The 12,050-nt window shown below is 61.4% G+C and overlaps 1 protein-coding gene across 1 annotated transcript in view; it reads left to right on the top strand.

The window, feature by feature from the left end:
* The first annotated feature begins 5,992 nt into the window (after positions 1–5,992).
* CTNND1 (catenin delta 1) overlaps positions 5,993–12,050 on the top strand; it is a 30,911-nt gene continuing 24,853 nt past the window's right edge. The window contains exon 1 of the mRNA XM_075712923.1: positions 5,993–6,014. The gene's annotated coding sequence lies outside the window, so the exon portion shown is untranslated. The remainder of the gene's footprint in view (positions 6,015–12,050) is intronic.

Genomic DNA, 12,050 nt, shown 5'->3' with positions numbered 1-12,050 from the left:
GGCACAGACACTCCTCTGCCTCGTGTGTCCACCATGGACAATGGGATCCCGATGTCCTGCAGAGGCAGCCCTACAGCCTGGACCAGAGCCATCCCGTCGACAGCCCGGCCCGTCCTGTGACTGTGAGTGGGACCGGAGGCCCAGCAGTGGCTGTGGGAAAGGGATGGCAGTCACGTTTCCTGCGGCCAGGGCAGAGCACGCAGCAGGCTCGGGGTGGTGGAAAAGCCCGCAGGCCTGCCGGCGGGATGGGCTGCCTTTGAGTCAGGCTCAGCGCTCCCGGAGAGCACTCTGTCCTGGCAGGCTCACAGAGCCGCTTTCGGGCAGCGACACATGACCCCGAGCCCGGCACAGGCAGCAGGCCCTTTGCTTTGAGGCAGTTTTAGTATTTCACAGAGGCGACAGCACTAATCCCTGTCACGCAAAGCCCACTCCTCCGCTGCACCCCCAGCAGCCATGGTGCTGCCTCTCCCTCCTCGCCAATAGCCTTGTCCACCCCTAAAATTTACTGATATATGATCTGGCAATACCAGCAAACACTCCCATTGTAGATACACAAAAGAGGCCTTTTATGAGTGTAACTTTTACTGGTACCCAAAGCCAAATAATGTACCCTGGAAAAAGCACTGACGCCCTTTTGTCCCATTGACTCCTCTCTTTAAACAGCAATGTCTGTATTTGCTGGCTAAAAATATGCAACTGTAGCTCTCGCCACCACGCCAACAAAATGTGTAAGACTCTGAATCTTTCTGTCTACCTTCAGGTGTTCAGGAGCTGGTTGTCTGAGGCACAGTCCTTGCTTTGCTGAGGCTGGGACTTAGGCGCCTGTCCTGGGTGAGTGGCTGGGCACAGCCCTGGGTGACTCAGTGGACTGGGAATGTTAAGTGGGGTTTATCTCCTGGTGGGATTCACTGGGGAGGGGAAGGGAAGGTAGCTCAGCCTGGAGGTAGCCTAAACGTGTGCTGGTTATCCAGGCTCCCTCTGCAGTTGATAGGAAGAGAGGCCTCCCCACAGGACAAGTCATGTCTTCCCCATGTCTCCCAAGCCTTCAAATCAGCAGATTCTGAGCTGGTTTCTTTAAGAGAAAGGAAATTCTCATCTTGGGTCTCACTTACAGCTGTGATTGTTTTCCAGCAATGTCCCCTTTTGCTTTTGTTGCTACACTGTAGTGCGGGAGCTGCCTCTGTTTCCCCGTTCTTGGGAGGTACCTCGTACTTTGCTGCGGCTGCCACAGAAGGGAAGGATGAAGGCAGGGGTCCATGGCTGGGAAAAGCACTGGAGGTGGAGAGAGGAAGAAGAACAGACTTTTAGTAGCGATAGATCATTGCAGGGCTGGGAGGGAAGGAGATTTCTGTGCACGCTTCAGTCATTTGCATATTTCAACAAAAGGCGTAACAGGAATTTGAGAGTCCGAGAGCGCGATGGGATGCAGCCAGGTCAGATGTCAAAGGTTGATAGTGGGCTGGTTTGCTGGGAGAGCCTGGGCACGGCAGGAGGCAGGCGGGAGGCAGGTACCACGCTTTCCTCCAACTCAATGCCATGCCGAGCACGTGGAGCTGCCGGACACTGCTCCAGGAAGGTATCAGGGTGGACTGTGGGCTTGCTTTATTGCCTGGCGTCTTCAAACCAGGGCTGAAAAGCTCCAGCAGCCCCAGCTTCCCTCCTCCCCTTTAACGCTGGCGTCCGACGGATGAGTTGTTTCACCCCCGTGGTGCCACACTTCCCCTCGTGCAGGGGGAAGACAACAACCTGTCGGGATTCCCATAGGAAAGGGGCTGCGGAAGTGCCTTGTTATCCTGATTTAGAACAATGCAGGCCACCTCTCTGAACTGCCTGCACTGGACCTGAAGACGGCAGCCTCCCCTTCCTCCTGCCCTCCACCCATGAGGAGCACTGATCTGTCTTGTAAACAAGTTGTCTTGCTCTGTTCCGGTGGTAGCTGCATTTTCTGGACGTCCCATCTGGATAAGGCATCAGCAGTGCTGTAGGATGAAAGGGGATGTACAAGATGTTATTACACATAATTACTGTAAAAGAGGGCAAATTTTCCCATGCTAGTAACACATCTCTTCTCTTCTTCCCAGGAAGCAGTGGCACAGACTCCTCTGCCACAGTAGTTATATTCAAACACGAGCATGATCTGCTGCTGGATGAGCTGAAGCCAGAGGATCAGGGTTCAGCCTGCCTTCAAAAATCAGTGTGCATTACTGGATGTTCTGGCAGCTGCCGGGGCACGGCTGAATCAGGAGTTTGAGCTGACAATCCACTGATAGACCCTGTCGAGCTCCATCCTGCAGCCCTCGGGACAAGAGGCACTCGCCTGGCTTCAAAGAGTTCTGACTCCAGCTCCAACTCGGAGCCAGCAGAGGCGTGTTCGCAACAGCGCGTTTAATCTTTGAAGAAACTAAAGACTTTCAAGGCTGTTAAATTTCTGGGCCGATTGAAAAAGCAACAACACGGCCAGGTACCAGGCACAGCAGAAGACTGCCCTGGGCTTTCTGCACTGGCGGACACTTACCTGTTGTCTGTGTCAGGGGCAGCCATCTGCCATGCACTCTCCCCTGCCACGCGTTGGGGCGTGCTGCCTGCGTCTCCCACGCTTTTACGCACAGGTGAAGCCTTAGCACGACTTGTGCGCCCTGCTCTTGGCCACCCACCTTCCTCAAGGTGGGGCGGGGGGACCAGATAATTCAGGCGGTGATAGGGGAGGGTAAGGAGGGGCACCGGAGGCCATGCTTGGAATCCACCTGTGGACTGAAATAATTTGTGAGCTGATATGGAACAGCTCCATCTTGTGATTCCCCCATACCAGCACCCGAGGTTTCGTGCTGGTTTCAACCCTGCTTTGCCAAGGGCAGAGGGTTTGTGCGAGCACGCCAGGCCCACGCCTATGCCCCACCAACAAACTGTTGTCCAAACAACCCGGGCAGGGGCCCTTAAGGACGTGTCGTGGCGACTGGTGGTGGGATGGAGGAGCAAGGTGTCCCTGATGTTTTTTCCCTGAGGGACACCTGTCCCTTCGGAGGTGTCAGAAATCCCTGGGACAAGCAGGCAAGGACTCTCCTTCCCAGAACAAATTGCAAGAGTACTTCTCCCTCCTTGTCCCCAAGACTGAGGGGACATACGCACATTCCTCCTTGCGTGGGTGAAGAGGAGGGGAGGGCAGCTGAGGATTATTTGTGATCTGGGAGCAGTTCTCACTCAAGGCACAGGGCCGAGAAGGGCCGTGACTTGCTCATTTTGGGGGACAAGGAGGATGAAGGGGTGCGGGGAGAAGGTCTCAGTTCCCTGTGGTGGGATGGAGAAACCTCCCTCCTTCCTGGGAGGGGCAGAGGCCAGCTCTCCCTGCTCTTCACAGCCAGCAGGTCGGATGATCTATTTTACAAATCAAACATCAGGGAGGGTTTGGGGGTCCCACACCCTAATAATCTCCCTAAATGTGCCCATCACATGCACTGAATCCCCTTTCTCCTCATTATACTTTTTTGCGCCACCCATAGCAAGCCCCACCCCGGCTGGGGGATTACCTTCTTCAAACATTCACAGCCTGCTATCGCATCTCCACCTCCTCCTTGCCTCACCAAGCAATGCATAGTTACCCCAAGAATCACCTGTCCCCACCCAAAACCTTCCTCAGCTCTTTTCCTCTTGTCATTATCTTACTAATGGTTTGGCAATCAGGAGCAGCTAGGATTCTCCGCAGTGCCTGAATCCTGCCAGACCAGGGCCAGGGACGAGGCAGAAAACTGTCACCTTTGGGGGACCCAGATCCGGACTTCTCCCAGGTAAGTAGCACGGAACGTGGGAAGGGGCAGGCTCTGCATCACTTCCTCACCTCCCTAGGGAAGGGGAAATCCTCCAGCACCAAGGTGCAGGTGCAAGAGTGCTCACAGCAGCCTCCCGCCTGAGCTCGGCTCCGATCCTGTTGCTGTGGAGCAGCAGCAGCAGGCCCTGGGGTGTGACGCTGCTCCCTTGCAGAGTGCTACTCATTCTGGAGTTACATTTCTCCAGCTGGATTAGTTGCACTTATTAACCTCACGTTTGAATTTCCTGCCCTGGGTCTCTATACCCCCCAGGTCCCCTCCTACTATTTCTCTGCGCCAGCAGGGACGGCAGCACCGTTTGATTCGGTGTTGCTTCGGCTGGGTTGCGTTGGCGTTTCTTTCCCTGTCTGCTGCGAAAGGCACCATTAACGCAGCCCCGCGCCGACCCCCCACGCCTTCCCCACCGCTCGCCTGCCCCCCGGCTTATCTTATCTGCGCTTTCACGCGGCTCACGCCAGCCCTCCCCTCTGTTGGCAGTCCTTCCGCTCTCCACGTAGCCCTGGCCGTGCAAGGGTTCTCCCAAAATCGGCCACGCGCCCCTCAGCGGGGCCTTCAGGTCCTGTCCCCCCCCGCTAGACTGATTGGCAGTGCCTTTGTCCCCGGCCACTGGCTGCGTCCCTCCGGCTGCAGTCTCAGGTGAAGGAGCCCATGGGACATGTTGGTGGGGACATGGGGACAGAATCCACCTGGGATGAGCCCCCGGCTTCAGGGGCCGGCAGGGCTCCTGGTGCTCCCCCAGGACGAGCGGTGGCGGGGCTCCAACCAGCACCGGCTCCCTAGAGCCGGAGGGGCAAGGGTGCCCCCCCAGGTGGGTCTGCAGCCTGTGTCCCCCCACCCCAAGTCCCGCTTCTGGGCAAATTCCACCATGGATGGGGTCACACGTCTCCCCCAGCTCTGGCGGGGCAGGCTGGGGAGGGGGCTCTGCTCCGGAGGGGTTGCAAGGCTTGGGCTGTCCCCAGAGACCCCCTCAGCCCACCGCCCACAGCGGCAGTCCCCGCACCGGGGGAGCAGCTCATCCCCTCCCGGGGCAGGGCCCCCCGGGGCAGATCCTCTCCCTGGAGGTGGATCCCGCCTGAGGGTAGATCCCCGCTGGGGGAACGTGCACCCCCCGGGGTAGATCCCACCGGGACAGAGCCCGTGGGGACAGACCCCTCCCGGGACAGATCCCATCGGGACAGAGTCTGTGGGGACAGACCCCTCCCGGGACAGATCCCACCGGGACAGAGCCCGTGGGGACAGACCCCTCCCGGGACAGATCCCATCAGGACAGAGCCCGTGGGGACAGACTCCGTGGGGACAGATCCCATCAGGACAGACCCCACCGGGACCCCTCCCAGGACAGACCCCTCCCGGGAGAGATCCCACCGGGACAGAGCCCGCGGGGACAGACCCCTCCCGGGACAGATCCCATCGGGACAGACCCCGCGGGGGACAGACCCCTCCCGGGACAGATCCCATCGGGACCCCTCCTGGGACAGACACCACCAGGACAGATCCCATCGGGACAGACCCCGCGGGGACAGACCCCTCCCGGGACAGATCCCATCAGGACAGACCCCATCAGGACAGATCCCACCGGGACAGAGCCCGCGGGGACAGACCCCTCCCGGCACAGACCCCACCGGGACACCTCCTGGGACAGACACCACGGGGACAGATCCCACCGGGACAGATCCCATCGGGACAGACCCCTCCCGGTACAGACCCCTCCCGGGACAGACCCCACCGGCCCAGACCCCACCGGGCCCCCTCCCGGCACGGAGCCGCCGGGCCAGCCGCGCTCCGCGCCCGCCCCCCCGGGGCGCCATTGGCCGGCCCGGCGCCGCTGAGCTCCGCCCGCCATTGGCGCGGGGCGCGCTGACGCCAGGGGGCGGAGCCCGCGCCCCGCCCCGCCCCGCCCCCGCCCCGCCGGAGCAACTTCCATTTTAGGTGCGGGAGCGGCGCGGGGCGCACGGCGCGGCCAGGCCCGGCCCGACCCTCCCGGACGGCTCCGCTCCGCTCCCCCCCGCGCCGCACCGGCACCGCTCAGCCCGGCGGGGACCCGCGCCGCCGACCATTGCTGGGCGCCTCTCCTCGCCTCTCGCCTCGCCGCCGCGGCGGGTCCCCGCGGAGCGGGCCGGGCGGCCGTGCCGCCGCCGCCGCGGGGCGGGACCGCTCCCCCCTGCCCGCCCGCCGCCGAGGAGCCCGGCCACGGTGAGTCCCGCGCTCGGCGCCGCCGCCTGCCCGGGGGAGGAGGGGCCGGCGCCTGCCCGGCGCCGCACGCCCCCGCGGCGGGAGCGGAGCGGGGCGGCCCGGCCGTCGCCCTCCCGGCGGGGCCAGGGCCCGGCCGCGCTCTGCCGGCGGAGCCGGTGGGTGCCGGGCCGCCGGGGGCCCGTCGCTGCCCGGGAGCCGGGTGCCAGGCGGGGCCGCGCCCCGCGGGACCGGCCGGCGTGGCGGTGCCCGGCCCTGGCGGGGGCGCTGGCGGGGCCCGGCCCGCCGGGAGCCCGCGGGGAGCGACACAAAGGCGGCTGGGCCGGGCGGCCGCCCCGCTCCCCGCCCGGTGCCGGCCCGCCGCCTCCGCCGCTCTCCCTGCCCGGAACAAAGGCAGCCCGTGTGCCAGCTTCCCGCGGCCGGCACCGGCAGGGCCCCCCCGCTCCCTTTGTGCGGGGGCCGGCGCTCGGGCGCTCTGCCGGGGCCCGGCCCGGCTCTCCGGCTCTGCCTCCCGGCCGCCCGGGCTGGCCTCTGCCCGGCTGAGGACGGGCTCCTCCCCGGTGTCCAGTTTGCCCGCGCCTTTGTTCGGGCGGGGAAGCGGCTGCTGTGCCCGGGGAGGGTCGGGTGTGCGGGTGGAGCGGGGCAGGTCCCCTTAATGGAATAGCTCTGAGCCTAAAAACAACCCGACAGACCCGTCTGCCGGAGTCGCAGCTAACGAGTGACACTGAAACGCTTCCAGTGGAGGCACGACCTTGCCGCGGTCAGGCCCTGGGGGTCGGGGCTCAGCCGGCTGCTTTTTCTCTGGCTCCCGCTGCTGCACTGTCATTTAGCCACCGCTCAGCTGCCACCCCCGCTGCCCAGCACCTTCTGCGTGAGGAGCCGGTGACCTTCTGCGGCATTGCCTTCTCCCGTAACGTGCGCGCTCCTGCTGCTCCTCAGAGCGTTGTGGAGAAGAGACTTAGCTTGGGGGAAACGTGCAAAAGTTTGGGTGGCTCTGTGTCCCGAGGGCTTCTGGCATCTGCGAGGCACAGGCGGGCTCGCCTGCCTGGCAGAAGGGAAGCGGGGCACCTCTGTTACGCCCCGGGCTTTGAGCGAGGGAGCCTGGACAACAAAGCTTCCTCTGACTGTTAGAGGGGTGGACCTCCTGGAGGTGCCTCCCCCTCTGGCAAGAGCTTGGTGCCCAGGCTCTTTCATGGAGCCGGTGATGATGGGGGTAACGGGGCGTTATCTGGGAGGCCTGGGCTGTCCTTCCACCATTGGGGAACCCGTGAAGGTTCCTGTCCCACGGCTGTGGCACCCGGCCTTGCGTGGGCTTCTGCCCAGCTGCTGGTGGGCCGGAGGGGAGCGCGTGGGACCGCCTGGGCACGGGGAGCATTGTGGTGGTATCTGGCTGCAGCTGGCTGCAGCTCCACCTGATGCCCCCCCGTACTATGCAGATGCTTTTGGACTTGGCTGCCCTGTTCTCAGTGTAGAATTGAGAACAGGCTTGTCCTTGACTTTGCAGGGAGTAAGGAAAGCTCAGCACCCCCAGGACCCAGGTGTGCTGGGAATCCTGTAGTCAGTGGTCGCAGCTTGCGTTTGAAGCTTCCATTTCTGTGCCTTACTCTTCCTTTGCCGAGAAGCTCTCCTGGATGTGGCGAGGTGGGGGTGAGCGGCTGGCTGGCAACTCGCAGACTCACGTCTCTGATGCCCACAGCACATGTTCCTGTGCGTGATGGATCTGCTGGGGCTCCTGCTGGGGGAGCAGGGCAGCGTCCCCCAGGTCTGTGGGAAGCCGTGTGCTGGGAAGAGCCCGAGCAGGGGGATCGTTAGTCTTCCCCATGGTTACCTTGCCTGCTCCATCCTGCTCCCAGCACTCTCTTGAGGCAGGTTCTCTTACGTGTCGGTGTTTACTTGTGCACTTTAAAGAAAAAAAAAAAGGCAGTTTTTGAAAAGCTGTTCTCCTTCCACTTGACTGAACTTGGCTGGGACTCTGTTGCATGCAAACGACTGTCCTTCGCGATGTGCAGTATTTGCTGGAATCTTGCGCAGGGCCTTCCTGGAAGGGGTGGGAGGATGAAAGCACTCGCTTAGTGGAGCGTGCTGGGCTTGCCTGGGCTGCCGCAGAGCGTTAGCCTCCTCCCTTCTGACTTGGAGGTCAGGCCCCGATCTCTGTGGTTGAGGAGCCCTTGAGGCCATCCCTTCCCTAAAGATGGGCTGGGAGTCAGATGAACGGTGAAGCTCAGACCACGCAGCCAGTGTGTCTGTCCCTGGATTGCCTCTCATCTCTTCCCTCCTCCAGCCTATGGCATGGAGATAAGACTTTGGCCCATTGTATCTGTGTTGGGGGTGGCTTTAGGACACCCAGAAGATAATAGCATAGCTTGGACCATGCCTGGAAGGCTGCTGGCTTCTCAAAATAGTTTAGTAGTGTCTGTGACCTTAGGGGAGAGTGCTGGTTAAATCTCTTGGTTTCCCTTCCCAGCAACCCCTTGTAACTGTCTCTCATTTACTGCTGGCAAGGACAGGGCCCTTTCCCAAGACTGCGGTGGTACTGTCTCCAGGGAAGTACAAAGCTCTCCTCCTGGCTCTAAAACCCCAGGTCTCTGCAGCGTGCTTGTTTTCCTCTGTCCCTGCCTTGCTGACAGTGAGAAGCAGAACTGCGGGTCTGGTTTGGGTCCATAAAAGGCAACAGGTGTTGCATGGATGCGGTGACAAAACCCAAACCTGTTGGGTGATTCAGACGGCTCCTCCGTGTGTGACACAGGGCTTGGCCGGCGGAGGAGGTTGTCCTCTGGCACGGAGTGCAGGAATGCGTCTCGGTGCAAGGCTGTTGGGAAGGGGCTGGATTTATGGGCTCTCGACCAAAGTCCTTGAGTTCCCAAAGGTGGCCACAAGCTTCTCTTTGCTGCTTACCATCCAAAGAGGCTGTATGGGGGGGAAAACTGTTTCTTAGAGCCACTTCTTGTACTGGAAACTCCCAGCAGCAGGCCAGTGAGTCCATCCAGCTCCTGCCTGTCTTGTGCTTGTTGCTAATCTGCCTTCCTTCCCACTCAGGAAGGCTGCTGGTGTTGCGTTGCCTGCTGCCGCCGCTGGTTCGGCACAGGCGTGCCTGTCCCCATGCTTGCCCTGTCCAGTGACTGCTGCACGCAGGGGTTGACCTGTGGATTGCTTTGCTGTGTCATGTTCCCATGTTGAGTGGGCTTTGGCGTGGCAGGGGATGCCGTGTGATCTGCCTGCAGTCCTGCTCCCTGTCCATGTTGCCCGATGGAGGAAGCAAGAATTTTCCCCACGAGGGATACTGCTTCCTCGTTGTGGCCCGTATGAAAACCGCGGGGTGTGAAGGGGTGAGATGAGGTGGCTGCTGGGCGTGGGGACAGACGGGTGACTAAGGAGCACAAGCTGCCAGGCGTGGTGCCAGGACGGGTGAACCCTTAACCAGGGTGCCCATCGCATTTGCTTTCATCTGCTTTTTCCAGCCTGGAGCAGTGGCAGCTGTAGCTCGGAGGTTGGCAGCAGGATGCCTGGCGTGCATGGGCCTTGGACTGAGGTGGGAATGAACAGTCTCGGCTGCGATGTAGGCAGCCGCCACTCCAGCTTTTTCTGCCTTTGGGGAGATGAGGTTCCCTGCGAGGGGGCAGTGACAGAGGAGCAGTGGATGCCCAGGAGCTTGTCCCTGTGTCCCTAACCTTGTGCTGCAGGTCCGTGGTGACTTTGCGCTGCAGAGCTCTTGCCCACTGCAAAAATGCTTGTGCCAGTGTGGGCCTGGGGACCGCATCCAGGGTGAGCACTTTCCCCATAAGTTTAATTTTAACAGTTCATTGCCCAGATATTTGTGCTGGTGGGAGAGCAGAATTTCTTTTGTGAAACCACAGGCCTGGCCTTTGGGGGTGGCTCTGAGATTGTAGGGGTGCTGCTGGGATGTCAGTAGGTATACAAGCATCGTGGCTGGCCGCAATGCTCAGCAAAACAGTCTTGGTGGGGTGCTTGTCCAGGCCAGTAGTGACTGGCTTTCCAGCACAAGCAGGGAAGGGTCTGGGCAAGTCAGGGTAGGGGGGTGAGCCCTGGGAACAACTCTCCTATAGCCTGGCCAGCTGGTGCAGTCCTGGAAGTGCTTTTTAAACATCTGCAGCTGCAGGGTTGGTACAAGGGCATCCCTTTTTGGACCCGCCCTGGGTGGGCTGGCTTTGGTGGCAGCAGCATGCTAGGTTCACGTGTGCGAGGGCAGGAGCTGTTATCGTGCCTCCATCCCAGCCCTGACTGCTCCTATTGCTCTGGGCGTTGGCCCCAATTATAGCGAATGCTGCTCAAAGTTCACCAGCTTCCTGCTGCCGGCCCCTCTTGGGCTCGAGGAACCTGGAAGCGGCGTGAGCCTTACCTGCCTCTGCCTCTTCCTTGAGAGCTGGCAGCACGGAGGAGGGCTGCCTGCGCCGTGCAGGGGGTGGAAAGCAGCCCAGGCATGGGGGGGAGCAGGCAGCAAGAGGAGTTGCTCTCTCCTCACCCCGCGAGGCTTTTGCAACTGCAGAAGCACCTCCTCAAGTTGCTCTCCCCTCTCATCTCACGCAGCTTTTGCAACTGCAGGAGCAGCTCCTGAGTAGGAGAGCCATTACCTGGGGCAAGGGGGATGGGCTCCCTCCCAGGAGCGAGGTGGCCCGATGTGGGAGTTGGGTAGCCTCAGAGCAGATGAATATGGAGAACCAATGTGCACCCTGGCCAGGAGGAGGAAGGCGTCTTGCTGTCCTCAGCTGATGCATTTTCCTCTTGCCCCTGTCTCGTGTGGTGCTTGGGCTGGTCTTTTCTGAGAAGGGCTCCTAGATCTCTTGGCTGCTTCCCTGCTGGCGCTCCTAGCTCCTCTCCTGGCCCCGTAGGAAAGTGGAGATGGCAGTGCTGGGCAGCTTGCACGCGTGGGTAGCTGCGATGGGTGGGAGGGAGTGTGTCGAACTGCAAAGACTAGTTTTTCCGACCGGGAAGGGTGGGTCACCGGTCGTGTTTGCATGCTGCTGGCAGGCCCCTTGCCCAGTGGAGTAACACATTGTTGTGAGCGTGTTGCTGCATGCAGCACTGCTTGCCATGCCTGGCTCCGGGCGGGCTGACTTGCTCTGGGGGGAGAGATGTCCTCCTGCCTCGTGCTAACCGGGGTCTGATGGGGGAGGAGGGGGACAGCCTGGGGGTGCTTCTGGGAGAAACCCTCTCTGATATGGGGAGGCCGCCTGCTCCAGGCTGGCTTTGTAGCCCTCCTTCCTCTCTGCTTCTCCCTCTCTTCCCCCCCTTCCTCTGCTTTTACCTGCAGGAGGGAGCTCCCAGGGCCTTGCAGCTCCCCTCCAGAGCACACTGGTGTGGCAAACGGGGAAACCTGCTCTCCCTTGATATCTGCCCAGTGTCAGTCTCCAGCAGCTGGCTTGGGTGGAAAGCCACTTCCCTTCTGTGTTCTCCTTCCCTTGGTAGCGAGAGGAGCCGCCCTGGGCAGGGCAGGTGGACAGGCCTGGGGAGCGAAGCTGAGGCAGCAGTTTTATGCTGTGAGGAGGGCTTGTGGCTCGGCTCGGGTGTCCCTGTCCTGCCTCCGGGAGCCTTGGGAACCCCACAGAGCGTCAGATGGCCCTGTTCGTGTGTGCCCCTTGGCTGGTGGAGTTGTGCAGATGAGGTGTGCGAGGGGAGGCTGGAGAGTGGCAGTGCACGCTCGCTTGCGGTCTTGGTGAGCAGACGTCGTGCTGGAGTTGTGGTGTTAGTGCCGCCTCAGCACTGCCCATCTCTAGGGCATGGTGGGCACAGCCATGCCCTCCTAGGGTTGGAAAACAGCATCTTCCACCCTCTGCTTGTAGGATACTCCCAGGCCTGGACAGGAACGTGATACCACCATGGATGAGGAGCCCTTGTATGTGTTCCCTGGAGGCAGGACGCTTCCAGCAAGCTGGCGGGGTGTCTGGTCTCCCGGGTGGACCGTGCCGACCTCCTGGCTCGCGCAGCTGACCGAAGCTGGGCTGGTGGTGGTGCCTGTGCCTGGTGTTCCTGGCCTGGTTCCAGGGTGTCTGCATGTGGGCCGGGGGCGGCGGGGAGCGGCCC

This window comes from Pelecanus crispus, chromosome 6, assembly GCF_030463565.1.
Source record: "Pelecanus crispus isolate bPelCri1 chromosome 6, bPelCri1.pri, whole genome shotgun sequence".
NCBI lineage: Eukaryota > Metazoa > Chordata > Aves > Pelecaniformes > Pelecanidae > Pelecanus > Pelecanus crispus.
This window is presented reverse-complemented; position numbering and strand designations above follow the sequence as displayed.